A 17,061-nucleotide genomic window follows, 5' to 3' on the forward strand; every position below is an offset into this window, starting at 1 on the left:
TCAGCCGGGAGAAAGTCTTATCTCAAATTGCTCTTCCTGGCATGACATTTTCAAATGGACCGAAATGCAATCATGCATATGAGAATTCCATAGACCAACCAAATGACCCTTTATATTCGTAGCAGGAGCTGCTGGCCAGTGGGGATGCTTCTCATAGCACTGAGTCCCCCCACCCCTCCTTCACCGCCCTTTTCTCACTCTTACTCCACCAACCTTCGTCCTCTCCCCTCCTCCACCTCCACAGAGCGCTCCTTCAGCTTCCCCTCTCGCTGTCTCTGCAGTTCTCACAGAGAATGTGAAGGATCTACGCTGACATTTGATGTGGCACAAAATTGGATTTCCAGTGTGATTCTCTCCCCGAGCCCCTCGTGGAGTGTCGTCCACGCTGTGACCAATTGAGTGGCATGCCAGCAGCCAGAGTGTGTACATGGATGGTGAAATGTGTCCGTGACCGGCTCCTCTCTTTTGGCAGATGGCCTGCTAGTTCATTAGACAGAGAAGAGAAAGGACACACACACACACACACACACACGGTCCTCGCTATGCATGTGCTTTTTGTCTGATCGCCTGTGACAATTAGAGCTAATCCAAGCAATAGAGAATCATGCATTAAAGACTGGCTGCACTTATGTGACGTAAATCCCCATGCTAAAAGACCTGTAATCTAAAGTGTGAGACAGAGGTGGCGGGTACAGATGTTAAAGGATGACTCACCACAGCTATGTCACCTGTCTGACCACCAGTATCCCAGAAGGCTTTGCTGAACTCAAATCCCTTATGCCGACAGAGAAAAAGCTCTGTAACAATGACGCCACAGACAAAAGAAAAAGTCCCCATGTTGATGGGTTATCTATGCACAAAATCCCCACACTCTAATCCCAAATCTCTGTCATGCCCTCTGCGCTCGGGACCCCAAGTCTGATTTGGATTTGAATAATTAGAGCTGTTTTTCTCCCCAGAGGACTGGATACAGTACAGCAGTTTCCTCTTCATTACAAACTTTCCACTTCTGCTTTATGTGTGTGTGTGTGTGTGTGTGTGTGTGTGTGTGTGTGTGTGTGTGTGTGTGTGTGTGTGTGTGTGTGTGTGTGTGTGTGTGTGTGTGTGTGTGTGTGTGTGTGCGTGTGCGTGCGCGCGTGCGTGCGTGCGTGCGTGCCCCCTCATTTACAGTGAGCACTCTCCCTACACCCCCCCGCTAAAACACACCCACACAAATGTACACAGACAGGCTTGGATAAAGTGTGCACTCAACACACACACACACACACTCCCAAGGTTTGCTGGGACACGTTAAAAGACAAAGAATACTTTAAAGAAACAAGATGCTGTCATCAATTCCAAGCAGGCAGCACACGACAAAAGACACTAATGAATGAATGAAGTCATAGATGGATGCCAACGTGGCATACGTACCTGCAGGATGTCATTCAGCAGACTCTCCCTGCTTCTCCCCTCTGTGTGTCTCTCACCCCTGTCTCTCCCTCTTTGTGGCTGGCAGCCTGTTTCCAGAGGAGGGAGTGTTCACCCCGTCGAGTCGGGCACCGGGGCTCAGCTGCAGAGACTGACATCATCCCTTTCAGAGAGGAGGTTTTCCCCTCCCGCTATCTGCACCCTCTCTCTCTGTGTCTCGCTCTCCCTTTCTCTCCCCCTCTCTCTCTCTCACCCTAACTTAGCCACTCACTCACTCTGTACAGTAGTACTCCTCCTATCTTTCCCTCCCCTGCTCCTTTTTTCTCCTCTTATATTCTCTCTTTCATTTGCTTCCACATATTGCTTCTATGTTTCAAAGCCAACACACGTGAGAGCTGCTGGCACTAACGCTGTGGCTCAGTAATAAACAGTAACAAGTGCTAAATAAGGCTTTACTAATCCCAGATGCCTGGACTTGTGCTGTGTTTTAATAAAGCATGTGCATCTGTCATCCCACAGGAAACCTATCCATGAGGAGTTCTCCATTAGAGGTGTTATTAATAGATGTGGTTGCCTGCAGGTCTTTCACAATTAGCTCCCCCTCTTCCATTTCCTTCCCATCCCCGTTAAAGATCAAGGGTTGGAGGAGTGTATCAAGACTGGAGCCTAATGGGCAGCCGGCTTTCACCTATCCAATTCTCTTAGATCTGCAAGAATGACAAAAGGTAAGGTGCTAGGCAGAGGAAGCCTCTTTGAGTCTATTGAGACGGATGCCTGCGGTGGTGCCTGCGGTGGGGGAGATCGTTGTTGCTGTCCATGGTGCTGATTACAGCAGAAGGAGACATTACTAAGGACAGCAGTGACCCTGCAGACCCAGAAAAAATAGCCTTGGACAGAGCAGCGAGGGAAAACCTGTTTCACCTGCTGCAGGAAACCTTAATAAATGCACAATCTTCCACACACACACACACACACACACACACACACACACACACACACACACACACACACACAAACACACGCACACACACACACACACACACACACACACACACACACACACACACACACACACACACACACACACACACTCAAGTGCACACACCCACAAACACACATGCACATATTGAGACTTACATCTACCTCCGAGCCTCCTCCTCTGTGTCTCGCGGGCATTTCTCTGCGTCTCAACTCATTTAGGCTTACATTCATCATTGTAAGGTAACAGTGGCAGGTGGGATTAAAATGGATTAGCTGTATTAAAGAAATGTGTGGTGCGTATTACACCCAGACTCTCACACACACACACACACACACACACACACACACACACACACACACACACACACACACACACACACACACACACACACACAAGCTCATGCATTTAAATGTAGACACAGCACAATAGCTTCCGTCCTTTAACACAAACACAGCAGCGTGTTTTAGATACACACGCATGTCTGCCCATACACAGATGCACACAGTCTGATAAAGAAATACATATTGATGTGGGGCCAACACAGCTGTTTGATGAAGACATTCAGGGTGGCAGAACAGGGAGGAAAAGTATATATGCCATGTATACTGCTGCTTTTCTGCCACTCACACTGTGGACTCCTTTTTGTTGTCTTAACTCTCGTCTCAAGAGGTAGCTTTTAGAATCTCGCCTCCTTGTTTCCATAGTGACACTTTCCCTCCTCTGTGCAAGAGAGTATGTGTGTATTTCAGAGACACACAGAGAGAAAAAGACAGGCGTAGGGAGGGAGAGGGGGGGGGATGCCAGCGAGATAACTTGGTTCACTTACATTTATTCACTATAAAAAGAAAGCGAAAAAGGAAAACAGAAATCCACACAGCCAGTTTCCTGCATCAGGGAAAGCCTCCTCTGTTCACTTTTCATTGGCCGTCAGCAGTAAGCTGTTTGAGTCTTTGACTAATGGCTCTGCAGCAGCTCACCGAAAATAAATCTGTTGTTGCTAAAACTGTGATTCCAACAATAGAGTGTAGTAACTTTTGTCACAAGTTCTTTCTTCAGTTTGTGAGAGTTTTTAATTGGAGTAAACACTGGGATTCATGCAAATGTTGGGGCTGCCAGAGTATCTGAAAATATACTTCACACACGTTGAGAACTGTTGAAGGTTTGAGCAATTCTGTTGAAATAATACTTAATACATAAATATTTGTATTAAAACCTTTCTCTTTCTCATCCACCTGGTGAACATAGCCCGAGTTGAATATTGGGTAAGGTTACCTTTTCACAGATTGCATCGCCTTTAAAAATGATACTGATGTTGGTTAGATATGGATTTTAAAATCAATTGTTGAAAGAAAACAATGTCTGTAAAATCTCCTAATTTTACCCTTAAATTCTGCCAAATAATGTAATTGACTCACTTTATCTCTAAATTGTTGCACAGCTTAAGCCTAAACTCAGGAAGCAATAATGAAAAACATTCAGAATGACCTTCAGGGGTAAAACTATTACCTCGATAAAATACTACCTAATCTAAATCTGTGGCGCGCTGTGTGTAATGAATTATTAATTATGGATATTAAATTGCTGAATGTATCACTTTCACAACAACCTGGGTGGATTTAGGAGATGGATGGCAGAAAAACAGGTGTGTGTAATGTGTGTGTGCTCATATGAGAGTGTATATACAGTGTCTTTAAGAGTTTAAATCTCTTCCTGTGGCCCTGTAGGAATCGACACAGAGAAAATACTTAGCCGAGGAGCAAATCCCTTCTCCCCATGCCCTCCAGCATCTCAGACAACAGCGTTCCACATCAGTGAGTCAGTATCAGGAGCAAGGACACTGGAGGCTGGGCTGAGACGCAGGGTCGACTACACATAAGGGGATTGTCTAAACTGAGACGTCTGCCATCTTGAGGTGTCACAACTCTTGTTTATATACAAGGATACACCTGACACACTTAAATGAAGGATGAGCTAAATGGAGCCTCTAAGAAAGGCTGAAATGATGTTTCCCTTACTCCAACCCAGTAATGCAGCACAAAGAAAACGGGCCTAAAAGAGCAGCTGAAGAACTTGTGTTGTGTTAACACAATTGCAGTTCTCATTCATAACACTCTGTTCGATGTCTCACTATGGGATGCGCCTCATCGCGGAGCAAACAGAAGCATCAATCTCATTACGCCAATCCTGATTGGCTGGTGATCTTGACGTCAGCATCAGGGAAATCACCCCCTATAAGTAGCTTGCGCCACAACGCATGCGTCATTCAAACACCTCTTCTCGCTTCAGAGCACATCTCTATAGTAACCGGACAAGCTTAACGGTCCACAGACTGAACCCAAATATAACCATTTCGGTCGACGGGCGCTAGCCGGCTACTCCTTCTGCTTTGCAGGAAGACGGTAATACTAACGCCAGTTAGTATTGAAATCGACGTCGCCCTTCTCTTCCCCGGAAAGTAAGGTAGGTCTGATTTTTTCAAGCTAGCAACACACCTGTTGCTAGCTAGCTTCCCCTTACTACCGTCACCACAGTAGCGAGGACGCTTTTCTTTTTCTCTCTCGCGGAGGAGAAAAGGATTAGAAGTATATTGACACACCAGTCAATATTCTTTGAGAACAAAGGACCCACACCGTCCCTTTTTCTCTGGATTAAGGACGGGTTGGTAATACTTTTCTCTCAACGACGTACCTGTTACGAGCGGGTCCTCTCCACGCCACGAGGCGAACAAGATGGACGCCTCTCCCCCTCACACCAGAGGAGTCAGGGACTCGGAGGCTCGGTCATGCGGCTGCGGGTTGAAGATAGCAGGCACAGACTCACACCAGGTCTGCTCGTCCTGCCTCGGGCTGGAACACGCCCAGGAAGCTATCTACAACTCCGGCTCGTGCGGGCATTGTGCCCGTTTCACCCGAAAGAGCCTCCACCGACGGCTAGCACACCAAGCTAGCTTGTTGGAACAGGACTCCCTCATGTCCACTGATTCGCCGTTTGGCAATCAAGACGCGGGGGCGTCAGCCGCAGAGACTGAGCCCCTCACTGTGTCGGTCTGGGGCTCACTAACAGCGGCAGCTGCGGAACCGGGATCCCACGCCGTGTCAGGCCGGGACCCGGTGGAGGCAAGAGACGCAGGAACGGAGCCCCACGCCTCACCAGGCGGGAGCTCCCGGCGAGACCTCACCATGGTCTCGCCCGTGGAGGCTCGGCCTGCTCCGCATACTGCCGATGGAACTGCTGGTGGCAGCCCACATCCTACCGAGGATGGGGCCGTCACCAAGCAAGAACCCCACGCTGCCAGTGAAGGTGGACCGTTTCCAGTCGACCATGATTGAACGGTCCTACAGAGCCGCAGCGTTGTCCGCCAGGGCTCTGAACGTTTCCTCACTGCTAACCGCATACCAAGCGGAGCTCCGTGAGGATATATGGCCCAGCCGCTGCGAAGGCCCTTCGTCCGAGCTGCCCCGAACCCTGCTCGGTTCAAAATACCGAAAACGCAGAGGTCGCAGTCCGCCCCAAGTCCCCAGCCCAGGCAGGGGACGAGGGCGAGCTGGCCTAGAAAATCTCCGATTCCGGCTGCAGCCCAGGCGCAGCCAACTCAGAATTTCGGCCAGCAGTCGAGGAAGAAGAAGCGAGCGGCGTGACCGCCCCTCCTTCTCCCCTCTGTGACAGAGCTGGAAGTCTACGGTTCCCCAGATCTAAATGTGTTCCCGCCGCCTCGAGAGATGCCTCAACACCATCCTCAAGTCCGCATAAACACATGTCACACACTTATTGATTTTTCTGTCATAAAACATTTTCCGCTGACGCATCCAGGCTTCGAGCCAAGGGCGCAGCTCTAAAAAAATGAAAAGAAAAACAATAACCAGTCCGTCAACTGTTCCCCTTCTGAGAGCAGCTACGGCCTCTTTCAAAGGGCGGACAATTGACGGGTCTGTGAAGGCACCACCGTCACGCGCATGCGCAGTGCCGGCTGGAGCCGTGAAGGCACCACCGCCACACGCATGCACTGTGTCGGTGGGGATTGTCGAAATGGGGCACCACAGTGCTCAGACACTGTAGGGCCCCATAACACAACAAATAGAGTCTCAGAGGGTAAGAGACGTGACATCTCAGCTGGCTCTAAGGAGCATACAGCGGGGGATGCTCACGACATCTGCTTGGGTTTCTCAAGACAGTAACACGGGGCTACAGACTCCAATTCGCTGTCACCCCCCCTCGCTTCTCGGGCATTCTGCACTCGCAGGCCCGAGGAGAGTCAGCCCTCATTCTGGAGAGAGAGATTCTCTCACTCCTAGAAAAGAGGGCTAGATCTATTGTACCCGCCGAGCAGAGTCAGGGCGGCTTCTATTCCAAGTACTTCCTCGTTCCCTAACGGGGAGGGAACGGAATTCGGCCAATACTTGATTTAAGGGCTCTGAACAAATATCTAAAAAGATATAAGTTCAGAATGCTCACTCACACATCTCTGCTGCGACTCGTGCGACAAAACGACTGGTTCACATCAGTCGACCTGAAAGATGCGTATTTCCACATCCCAGTATATTATCCACAAAGGAAATATCTGAGGTTCGCATTTCAGGGGATCTGTTACGAATACAGAGTACTCCCCTTCGGTCTGTCTCTCAGTCCAAGAGTGTTTGTACGATGTATGGAAGCCGCGATAGCCCCGTTAAGACAACAGGGTTTTCGCCTGGCGACCTACCTGGACGACTGGCTGCTTCTCGCACAGTCGGAGCAGGAGGCTGTTACGCAGACAAATGTCCTCGTAAAGCACCTGCTCAACCTGGGTTTCATAATAAACACAGAGAAGAGCATGTTGTGCCCAGCGCAGACTATACTCTTCCTGGGGTTACGCCTGAACTCGGTGCCCTTTACAGCTCGCTTGTCAACGGAAAGAGTGAAAGCTTTCAGAGCTTGTCTCGCTCTTTTCCAGCTGCAACGTTATTTCTGGAACCAACTGGAAATGTGAGATTCATATTTTTCAGATACACAGATCTTATAGTGAGGTTAATCTCATACAGTACTCTGCTCTTCAACACTAATGTGACGCTAGCTGTCTGCATCGTCGAGCATAGCTATTTTAAATTAACAATAACAATGCATACAGTTACCTAACTAGCAAGCTAACTAATGTACAAGCATGACCTTATTTTACCAACCTCACCGAGAAGCCTTATGTTTTATAGTATAATCCTTCTTAATGGTTTACACTTCTCTATTATGTTTTAACTTGTATGCTACGGATAGCATCGTTAGCACAGATGTAGCTTCGTCTCCCTTGTTAGCTGAATAAAAAGACAAGTAAGAAATAAAGTGCTTGAATTTCACTTACCGAATAAACTGCATTCAGGGACGGTCTGTTTGAACCGCAGAGCCATACGATAAGTGCGATATTTTAATGAAGAATACTCCACCAGGCATCAACACAACAAACACGTCGGAGTAGCAGCCTGGAGCTAATGAAGCTAACGGGGATAGCAAAGAGACCACTGACTTCCGTTACATTAGAATGACTTCCGTTACAGCAAGAATCCCCTCACACACACATAGGTGAAACACATGCACATTCCCTACTAAGAACCTTTCAGTAAAATGTTTTTCAGGAGTGTGTGTGTGTGAGGTTAATTTTCAGTATTGTGTGTGTGAGGTGTTCAGTAGTGAATGTGAGAGGATTTCAGTAGTGTGTGTGCATGGCCAGATGTTTTCAGTAGTGTGTGTGTGAGGTGTTCAGTAGTGAATGTGAGAGGATTTCAGTAGTATGTGTGCAAGGCCAGATGTTTTCAGTCGTGTGTGTGTGAGGTGTTCAGTAGTGAATGTGAGAGGATTTCAGTAGTGTGTGTGTGAGGCTTAATTTTCAGTAGTGTGTGTGTGAGGTGTTCAGTAGTGAATGTGAAAGGATTTCAGTAGTGTGTGTACAAGGCCAGATGTTTTCAGTAGGGCTGTCAAACGATTACAATTTTTAATCAGATTAATCACAGCTTAAAAATTAATTAATCATGATTAATCACCATTCGAACTATGTCCAAAATATGCCATTTATTTATGTATATTGTTGTGGGAATGGAAAGATAATTGAAAGAAGGCGGATATATCAATTTAACATACAGTGTGGGTTAGGGTTAGGGTTATGTTATAATAAACATACATACTGTATGTTTATTATAACATTTGTCTGCATGTCAAAATGAAAGACAACCCACACACCTATCAATCATCAAACCGTGGGGTCTTAATTCATTACGTGTTGATTTCGATCAACGGGGGAGAACTTCAGGAAAGTCGACAGAGGGGGGGGGGCAGTGGAGTACTTCGTGACCACAGAGTGTGAACGTTGTGATCAGCTATTTTAGCGCAGTTCTCCAGTGAAGGGGGGAGTCTCCCTCCGCAGCCGGTTGGCGTAGTTTTGGCAGAGTTCCGTTGTACAGACCGACGTTAACAGCAGCCCTGTCTGTGCACACGGAGACCGACTCTGTCGTCCGGTGATCCAACCGCCTTCTGGAAAAGCTTCACAAGTACGTCGGTACGCAAATGCGCTTTGTGACACAAGTGACGGTACGCATTTCAGATTACGCACATAACCTGCGTACCAGTTATGTGCACCCCTGTACCAGAGCCATATTATTACTATTATATGGCTCTGCCCTGTACTACAGCAAAAGTATTCTGCGTCGGGACTTCCTGCAACAACACCACGCCGTTATCAAAGATGTTCTATTGAGAAGACGATCACTACGTGACAAAAGTTTTCAAAACCGTGGCTACTGAAATCAATCTTACTAACTGCTGTCTGTGCAATTTACTCCGCGCGAGTTGGCAGACTTTATTTTGCTTACTTTAACATCATTGTCAGTGGCGTTTCTATATGTACAAAAGTGGTGGGGCACAAAAAACTCAGATATCTATATATAAGCTTCTGCAGAGAGGTTCATGGCTGGTGAGGCACTAGCACTGACTCTTCAGGTTTACAAATATATTAAATCAAAACATAATATTATTTTCAAAAGCTTTTTTTGTCTGATGCTTCAATTACTTTTAAACAGACAGTTCAACAGAAGGATACGCAAAAAAAATGTAATTTTATCATTTAAATATTGAATTGTTCTCTCTTAGTAAGATCTCATTTTCAATAACATTGCAGTTTTACCTTGACTTGAAGATTAAGTCCATTTGCCTATCCTTCTGGACAAACATCTCTATTACTTTTTTGTAAAAGTCCTCCTTATCTTCTTGTAGTTTCAAAAGTCTATCATAAATCTAATCTAATCAATAGATTTTTTATTCGAAAATTATAAAAGTAGGGTAGACATGTGGATATTATCCGGCTGAACAAAACGTACATTTATCTAACAGCTACGTTTCCCACAGATCTTACATTGAGCTATTTTCTAAAATCCTATGGAGAAATCTCGTTGCTTTTTTGTGGAGGGAAGCCATGCGCAGCTTACTTCCTGGTTTTAGGACGCCTCATGGCAGCTCTCTCGTCTCCTCTTCACACACCACACTTTTCGCGGCACACGTACTTACAGCCAATCAGCTCTGAATGATGTGAGATGACGTATGGTGGGGATGGCAGCACTTTGCCCCGATGGTCATTATTTTTTGCCACACACATTAAATAGGAAAATACTCTGAGCATGCGCAGTGTAGTTTTTGCAGTCACCGTTCACTTAGACAGTCAGAGGGAGGGGCAGGATCAGGTTTTGTCCCACATGGCTCTAAACAGCTCAATAGGCACACACTGTAGACACTAATTAGAAGAACACATACTAAAACAGCAATGTACAGACGAATCAGATGATTAAACATGATCTTAAAATATATTTTATATATTTTTTAATTTATTTTTTGCATTTTGTTGTAATCATTATTTTAATACTTTCTGCTGACACTAGGTGGGGCTGTGCCCCACCTGCCCCTAATGACCAGTCGCCACTGATCATTGTTCATGGTGGGGCTAAGCCATTTCTTGGTATGGGTGTAGCCTACCCCAGCCATACCCTGGCGCTGCCACTGGTGGCACGTATGGGGCGGGCCATTCTGCACATGCGTTAAATATTTTAACGCAATTAATTCAAAAAATTAATTACCGCCGTTAACGCGATAATTTTGACAGCACTAGTTTTCAGTAGTGTGTGTGTGAGGTGAGTTTGAATTTTGGCCTACACGGCCCTTCATATACGACTGGGACGCTTACACATGAGGGAGTTTCAGCGCTGGGTGGCCGCCCTAAAACTAAACCCAGAGAGTGATGGTTACTGTGAAATGCGTAATGGCACTGCGCCACTGGCTGCACCCGACTTTTCGAGTACGAGGTGTGACTATGGGTGCTGTCCTTTCACGGAAAGTGGTCACCACGGACGCATGTCTGACAGGTTGGGGAGGTATTTATGAAGGTCGCGCGGTGAGGGGTCTCTGGAGCAGAGACCTGCAGCGGGCTGTGGTGACCACCTATTTAACCACTGGGACATAATTCATACTTGGAACTACAGTTGCGGTTATTGTTCCCACACGGACATGTTATGGGTTACCTATAAATAGGTGTGCCCTGTTGGCTCTCTCTCTTGTCGACCCAGGGCTGCGACCCGACAACATGTCCTTTTCTGCTCCTCATTAAAGTTTCCTTTTGCACCTTCGATGCACCGCCTCTGACTCCATATCTCTCGGCACTACACTGGTGACCCTGACAAGTCTCGAGAAGTTTCCGGGACGGACCCGAACACGGCAAAAGGAACTCATGTTTCTTTCTCGAAATGCCGGGGATTTTTGGAATCGTCCGTGGCTGCCACCGGCACGCGGACTGAGGCTCGGTGCGCGCCCCGCAGAAGAGCTGGGGACGTTGCTCGCCGTTCCTGCATCGGCTTTCCAACCAGCAGGGGGACGATGCACGACCTGCTGGGTCGACCAGCAAACCGATTGCTACCTCGTGGGCTTGTTTCTTCGGAGCGTGCGGCTGCACGTCCTGGCTGCGCGGGCTGACGACGACTAGCGGCTAACCACGAGGGGCTAACGACGGCTAGCAGCTACCCATGGCAGCCAGCTAACGGCTTCCGGCTAGCGGCCGTCGACACCAGCTAACAGCTAACCACTACAGCTAACGGCTAGCAGCTAACGGCTAGCAGCTACCGACGGCTAACAACGACAGCTAACAACGGCTAACAGCTAACGACAACTAGCAGCTACCGACGGCTAACAACGACAGCTAACAGCTAACAACGGCTAACAGCTAACGACAACTAGCAGCGGCAGCTAACGGCTAGCAACTAACGACGTGTTGACATCTGACTGTTAACAATTTTTTTTTCCGGTGCCGGAGAGGAGGTTCGACCAGCCGGTTGACCTCATGTGGACACTCTCATTTTTTTCACCACCTCGACGGCGGTTCCAGACGCCACTCACGGTATCATCGACGCCTGGGTGGTGCACTCCTGGACCCCGTCTCGCCTCAACGGTTTTGGACGTCGCCCATGCTGCCATCGGCCCGTGGGTGGCGCGCTCCGGAGCCTGTTTGGCCTCTCCTGCCTTCCGGGGATATCCAGACGCCACTCACGTTCATCGACGCCTGGGTGGCGCACTCCTGGACCCCCTCTCGCCTCGACAGTTCCGGACGTCGCCCATGCTCCATCGGCCCATGGGTGGCGCGCTCCGGGACCCTGTCTGGCCTCTCCTGCTTCCCGGTGATGCCTCAGCACCTGCTGAGGACTTCATGCCCGCCGCCGCGGCACGTCTGCCTGCGGCCGGGTTGTGCTCCTTCCTCCCGGGGGGACTGCTCCTCTCTTCCGGGGATACCTCGACGCCTGCCGAGGACTTCATGCCCGCCGCCGTTGTGCGTCTGCCTGCGGCCGGGTTGCCCTCTCTTCCGGGGATACCTCGACGCCTACCGAGGACTTCATGCCCGCCGCCGTTGTGCGTCTGCCTGCGGCCGGGTTGCCCTCTTTCCTGCTGGGTTCTCCGCAACACCTAGTGCGGCCCCCTTACCCCGGTGTGGGTGCCCTCGCCCTCGTTAGGGCCCCTGCCCTCTCCTGCGGCCCCCTTTCGTGGCCCGTTCCATGGCCCGGTCCTCACCTGCGGCCCCACCCTCCTCGGCCCTTGTGATGTTTCCTCCACGGACGTGGGGATATATTTTCTTTTGCCATGTTTGAATTCTGGGGGGGCTTGTGTGGTGACCACCTATTTAACCACTGGGACATAATTCATACTTGGAACTACAGTTGCAGTTATTGTTCCCACACGGACATGTTATGGGTTACCTATAAATAGGTGTGCCCTCTTGGCTCTCTCTCTTGTCGACCCGGGCTGCGACCCGACAACATGTCCTTTTCTGCTCCTCATTAAAGTTTCCTTTTGCACCTTCGATGCACCGCCTCTGACTCCATATCTCTCGGCACTACAGGGCGCACATAAATTACCTGGAGCTTTTAGCGGTGTTTCTCACCCTAAAACGCTTTCTGCCTTTCCTCAGAGGACATCACGTCCTCGTGAGGACAGACAATACGACCACAATATCGTATATTAACCGCCACGGGGGTTTGCGTTCTCTCCAGTTACACATGCTGGCGCGCAAACTTATCCTATGGAGCGGTAGACGTCTCCTCTCTCTGAGAGCGACGCACGTACCGGGAGTGATGAACCTCGCGGCATATCTACTGTCCAGAGGTGCACCACTTTATGCAGACTGGACTCTATATCCAAGGATTGTGAGCCAGCTGTGGGTGCGTTATGGCAGAGCCGCGGTGGATCTGTTTGCATCAAAAGACAACGCTCAGTGTCAGCTGTTCTTTTCGATGTGTGATCTAAATGCACCGTTAGGCGTGGATGCACTCGCGCACGATTGGCCCCCGGGCCTTCTGTACGCGTTCCCACCCCTGGCTCTGATACCCCCAACTCTGGCCAGAGTGAAGGAACAACGCCACACACTTATCCTGATAGCTCCGCACTGGCCTGCAATGTACTGGCTAGCGGAGATATATCAGCTGCTGTGCGGGCAGCCATGGCAGCTCCCACTACGCAGGGACATACTGTCCCAAGCGGGGGGGGCGATCTTTCACCCACACCCAGAGCGCTTGGCTGTATGGGCCTGGCCCATGAGTGGTACAATCTGAATACAGTGTGACATGAAGCTGACCCTGGCAGCTGCCAAGCGAGCCAGTGGCACTCATGCGTTATCTGTACAGTCTTCAGGCACTCGGTTCGCCCCAGGGCAAACAGAGTGTGGTTGAAGCCCAACCCTGCCTTTATTTTAAGGCGGTTGGTTCAGGTACCATATTTGACATTGAGGCATCCTCCCCACCACTGTATTCCTCCGGGGAACAGCGGCCGGATTTGCCGTGTCCAGCCCGTGCTTTGCGCACGTACAGGGACGGATCAAGGGTGCTTCGTCATAATGACCAAACCCCTTGTGTCCTGGGCTAATCCTATAAGGGCAAGCCTGTTACTAAGCAACGGCTCTCCCACTGGTTTGTGGAAGCAATTGCTTTGGGGCCCATACGAGTCAGAGTTCGCAGGCACCCTCAGGTCCGCGAGCTCTTTTGACTCAGGGTCTGGCTGCATCCTGGGCTCTGTCCAGGATGTCTCCCATCCAAGACATTGGTACAGCGGCGAGCTGGCCCTCGCCGCTCACTTTTGTCCGCCTCTTAACAGGCTGGACGTTCTACTCCCAGTGTGACTCAAGCAGTGCTGGACACCTGGTTGAGTCAGAGCTCTACCTGTTAAAGTTCTGGTCGGTTTGGTGATTTTCGAGATAAGCTCGCCTGGCAATACGGGAGCTACAATTTCCCATAGTGAGACATCGAACGGAGTGTTATGAATGAGAACTATAGGTTACTTACGTAACCCCAGGTCTCAGAGTAACATGAAGTGAGATGTCTCACCAGACGGCCCTCCTTGCTGTGGTGAAGCGAGAAGAGGTGCTTATTTTGAATGACGCATGCGTTGTGGCGCAAGCTACTTATAGGGGGTGAATTCCCTGACGTCAAGATCACCAGCCAATCAGGATTGGCATAATGAGATTGATGCTTCTGTTTGCTCCGCGATGAGGCGCATCCATAGTGAGACATCTCACTTCATGTTACTCTGAGGTTACTGGGGTTACGTAAGTAACCTATAGTTTTTGAATGAATCACATGCAGCAAAACTGATCTGAAAAACATTATCTGAGTGCGATGGCAGGATGGTATTAAATAAATTAGAGCTTTTTCCCATGAGTGGTTGAAGGTAAGTGGTGGTTCTTGACCTTTTTTTGTGAGAGAAAGAGAACAGCCCAAAGAGCAGAAAGGAACATTCTGAAAGCGGTGAAACTGGACTGTGTGTGTCAGCGTTGCTGTGTGACGCTCGAGTGGATCTGGACTTCTCTCGGCAGCAGGTTGAAGTCATCTTAAGCCCAGTGTTGCTCAGCTGTTCCATCAGCCTGGAGTTATCTCCATAGAAAGCCGCTCTATCAGCCTGACAGTGAGGCTGAGGCGGAGGTACAGCACTCCATCTCTCACGATTTCAAATGACTGTAACCTACCTGCCACACACTTTAGCGGGGCCGTGTTACATCGCAAGGATTTGTTATCACGGAGATATTGAAGTTGCTCGGCCATGTGATTTCACATCTCTGTGCGAGCAGCAGTGTGTGTGTGTGTGTGTGTGTGTGTGTGTGTGTGTGTGTGTGTGTGTGTGTGTGTGTGTGTGTGTGTGTGTGTGTGTGTGTGTGTGTGTGTGTGTGTGTGTGTGTGTGTGTGTGTGTGTGTGTGTGTGTGTGAGTGTGTGTGTGTGTGTGTGTGTGTGTGTGTGTGTGTGTGTGTGTGTGTGTGACTCCAAGCAGGTGGCACATGGCCATAGATGACTGTGTAGTCTTCTCTTCACTTTTTCTATTTTGTCTTGAATCAATCCCCGGAGTGTAACAATACCTATTTCTCTCTGTATAATTGGACTGGATGACAGGCACATCTGAAGTCAGCAGATGAAAGCCTCTCCTGACAATGGTGTCTGGCCTGTGACATGACTTGAATAAGGAAGAGATAACGCTGACACACATACACACACATATATACTCTAGGTGCCCTAAGACATAGTTAATTGAAAAGACACAAAATCTACACACACACATTTTATTTCTCGTTTGCAACACAAATCAGAAGAGCCAGTGAGCAAAAAAAAGGTGATGAATTGATACAATTTGTACAATGATCTCAGATATACCCTACAATAAATGTCATCAGGAACAAGTTGCAGATTGAATGTATTGCTGTGCACACCAAATAGTGCTATCAAACTCTGCGTTCTGCTTGTTTTGCATAACACTAGTGTGACAGACTGAACATTTGAATAGCTGCCAGTAAAACAAATTATTATTCAGTTTCCCCTGTATTCTGCCTTGCCTATTTATATCTCCGTGTGAGGGTGTGAATAGAATCCTGATGCATAAAAACCCACACAAACATGCTAACAGGCTGTGAGCAAAACACACTGAATGCATCTCAATAAAGCACTCAAGGAGGTATTTATAAAAACAGACTCCCAAGTTGTGCCACCGAAGCACAAAATGGGTCTCTCTCTCTCTCTTAGCGTATTTGCTGTTCGCTTTGTCGCCACGGAAACCGCCATTACCCAGACATCCCCACGCTGGTGGACACTTACGTTAAAAGTGTCTCCCATCTCTCTCCCTCTGTCATCACTAAGATCATGCAGGCAAGTAAACATCTCTGAGAAATGGTGCTTCTCATAAGCCACAATGTTTTTGTTCCAAGAACTGGATCTCATAAAAGAGAATACGCTTGGCTTTAGATGGATTAAAGCCACTGGTGGAACACTATGTGGTGCCTAAATCAATATATTATAAGAGAGAGAGAGACATTTTTCTCTGAAGAGACTATTGATTTATCTCACCCAAGTTGGCTATATTCATACTCTCTAATGACACCCTGTGTGACCCATGCTATGGCAAAGGTCTGTGTACGTATGGAACAGGTAAAGGAGTATATAATAGCAGCCATAAATCAATATGACGCGATGTCTAAAAGTGATTGGTTTTCTTTATCTCCTCTAAATCCCCTTCACAACCTGAACATGGCCTCATGGAGAATGCATTTCTCACACAAAAGCTTAAAACAATTATTTGAAACAATGATTTATTCAACTGAAAAAGTGTTGCAGACTGCAAGCAGAAAGAACTGCATGCTGGGAAGATGTTTATGAATAAATTAGAGCAAACCATTAATCATGCACCAATGTCATCATATAAACAGAGAGCAAAACGTTTTACACAAGAACAATTTCGAGTTTTATCTTTTTAACAATGGCTTATAGTAATCACTGATACTGTGCTCTGTGTGTATGCAGCAGGTGGACCCATTGTCATGTGCATGGGTTCAATTTACTGAAACTCAACAGATAATACATCATAAATACTGAAGCATAGAAAGTTACATTTATGTTGAGGCTGCAAGAGCTGGTTCAATTCTTTGGGCAGTTCTGAAGCTGCTGCATTACAATGGATTCAATGCACCTTCTACATTCTCTACAGACAGGACCACATACCATGAATACATACACTAGTATAAGACTGGTGATGTTCTATATTGTGATTATTGTTAACAACAGCTTGATTACAATGAACACGGGAACTGTATAGTTTATTCAGTCACATTTGCATTGGGCTTCTGGCATAGATACCCACTAGCATCAAATGT

Source organism: Pseudochaenichthys georgianus, chromosome 6, assembly GCF_902827115.2.
Source record: "Pseudochaenichthys georgianus chromosome 6, fPseGeo1.2, whole genome shotgun sequence".
NCBI classification, from domain to species: Eukaryota; Metazoa; Chordata; class Actinopteri; order Perciformes; family Channichthyidae; genus Pseudochaenichthys; species Pseudochaenichthys georgianus.